A 2,713-nucleotide genomic window follows, 5' to 3' on the forward strand; every position below is an offset into this window, starting at 1 on the left:
GTCCTCCTCTCCCTAGTAATCATCAAAGATTTTTTTTTCTGTGTGTAAACCTTTTCTTGAGTTTTTATAATAGTGGTCTCATACAATAGTTGTCATTTTGTGATTGACTTATTCCACTCAGCATAATGCCATCCAGATTCATCGATGGTGTGAGATGTTTTGAGGATTCAACATTGTTCTTATTGTTGCGTAGTATTCCATTGTACGTATGTACCATAATTTGTTTATCCATTCATCTGTTGATGGGCACTTAGGTTGTTTCCATCTTTTTGCTATTGTGAATTATACTGCAGTGAACTTGAGTGTGCATATGTCTATTCATGTGATGGCTTTTATTTCTCTGGGCTATATTCCTAGGAGTGAAATTACTGGATTATATGGTATGTCTATTTCTAGCTTCTTAAGGAGAAGAATTTATGTTTTCCATAGTGGTTATACCATTTTACATTCCCACCAGCAGGGCATAAGAGTTCCAATCTCCCTGAAACCTCTATAACATTTATTATTTTCTGTTTTTTTTTTTTTTTTGATTAGTAGAATGGCTAAAATTCTAAACAATAACAACACTAAATGCTGGTGAAGATGTGGAGCAACAAGATTTCTCACTTATTGCTGTTGAGACTGCAAAATGGTACAGCCATTTTGGAAGACAGTTTGGTAGTTTCTTATAAACCTGAATATAGGTTTACCACATGATATAGCAGTTGAGCTTCTAGGTATTTACACAAATAAGGTGAAAACATACGTCCACATTAAGACTTACACATAAAATTTCATAGCATCTGGAAGCCACTTTCAGGTGACAGGCAGCATGTTGGCCAGGGCTTCAGTGGTTTTACCAGGCACAAAAATGGCTATGGCCAATGATTTCTACCTGTGCTACTATGTAGGGCACAAGGGCAAGTTTTGACAGGAGATCTTGGAGTATGAGTTTTGATCAGATGGAAAGCTTAGATATGCCACAATAGCAATTGCAAAAGTGATGTCATGATCAGAAAAAAGACTTAGGTTCACAAGCGTGCAATGAAAGAACTGAAGACAATTATTGATGACAGTGAAATTACAAAAGAAGATGATGTTCGTGGCCTTCCCCTGACAAGGTTGGCCTACAGGAGATTGAAATTGTAATTGGAGATGAACATATTTCTTTCTCCACATCAAAAATTGGTTCTCTTATTGAAGTGAATCATTCAAAATATCCTGAAGGCCAGTGAGTATTTTATTATTTGGTACAGTACTGAAATGTTTAGTTTTCTGTCTTATTGGCTTACACTTCAAGATTAAACCAATTTAAATGTGTGTTTTTGAACTATTTGTATATCTAATTAAGGGATGGGTAAGGGAAGGTTTAGTTTTCATTTACAATATTGGGATTTTTATGAATATAAAGCAAATTTTCTTTTGTATACTGAACATAGGAAAATATATAAAAAGGCTTAAGGGTATCCTCACTTGTGTTCAAGTGGCTTCGACAGTATTTCACATGCTAAATTCTGTTCCAGTAAAAGATATCAAAGCCTGAAAAGAAAAAAAAGTTCATAGCATCTTTATTTATAATTGCCAAAAATTATAAGAAACCAAGATGTCCTTCATCAAGTGAGTGGGTAAACAAACTGTGGCATATCCATACAATGGAGTATTACTCAGCAATAAAAAGAAATTGACTATTAAACTATGAAAAGACGTGGAAGTACCTTAAATGTATATTCCTTAGTTATAGAAATTGTCTTAAAAAGCTATATATCATGTGATTCCAATTATGTGATGTTCTGGAATACATAAAACTACAGAGACAAAAAAAGATCAGTGGTTTTGAAGGTCTCACGGGGAAGAATGGGTGACACAAACTGCATTTTAAGGGCAGTAAAATAATTCTGCATGATACTTAAATGGAGGATTCATGACATTATATATTTGTCAAAACCCATAGAACTATACAATATAAAAAACAAACCTTACGTAAACTGTGGACTTTAAGTATAATGTTTCATTATTGATATTTACAGTTATAAATGATGACAGAGTTGGTAATAGTCAAAACTATTGAAAGTAAAACTATAGGGCAACACCCAGCCCCAAAGTGGGCTCACTATGTGTTGGTTTTCCAACTCAGAACATGGTTACAGAAACAGAGAAGGGAAGGCAGTAATAACCAGAGAGAAAGTGGTGTACCCAATGTTGGACAGACTGATTAGAGCACAATATCTCTCCTAAGTGGCGGTGTCATCTGGTGGATTAGTCTGACCACAGCGTATTTTCTGGTGTGTTTGGAAGACACTGAAATTTAAAAACCGAGATGTGGAACTTCTGAAACCTAATAAAACAAGGAAGGGAGAGAGAGCTATCACAGAGAGGAGATGAAATGGTAAGCAAAGACCAAAAGCTCTGCTCACATAAGAGTTTTATCTTGCATAAAGTAGTGCAGACAAAAATACCAAATAACAGGGAGAACTGAGAAAGTTAACACCCTTGAAAATTCCAATGCTCCATAAAAACATAGCAAGGCACACAAAGAAAAAACAAACAAACAAAAAAAAACCATGGACTATCCAAATGAACATGATGAAGGGAGTGAAGATTCATCTAGGGAAGACTCAATAATGAAAAAAAATGGAAAAATAGAATAAAACAACATAAAATATGGTTAAAGACTTAAGGGAAAACATAGACAAAAGACTAAAAGAAATAAAACAATGCCAGAACAAAATGAAAA

At 34.5% G+C, this 2,713-nt stretch overlaps 1 pseudogene; it reads left to right on the plus strand.

Annotated features, from left to right (window-relative positions):
- Window positions 1-850: 850 nt before the first annotated feature.
- On the plus strand, window positions 851-1,294 carry LOC101345232 (protein mago nashi homolog 2 pseudogene; annotated as a pseudogene).
- Window positions 1,295-2,713: the final 1,419 nt, after the last annotated feature.

The sequence above is a fragment of the Trichechus manatus genome, unplaced genomic scaffold (assembly GCF_000243295.1).
Source record: "Trichechus manatus latirostris isolate Lorelei unplaced genomic scaffold, TriManLat1.0 scaffold00130, whole genome shotgun sequence".
Lineage (NCBI taxonomy): Eukaryota > Metazoa > Chordata > Mammalia > Sirenia > Trichechidae > Trichechus > Trichechus manatus.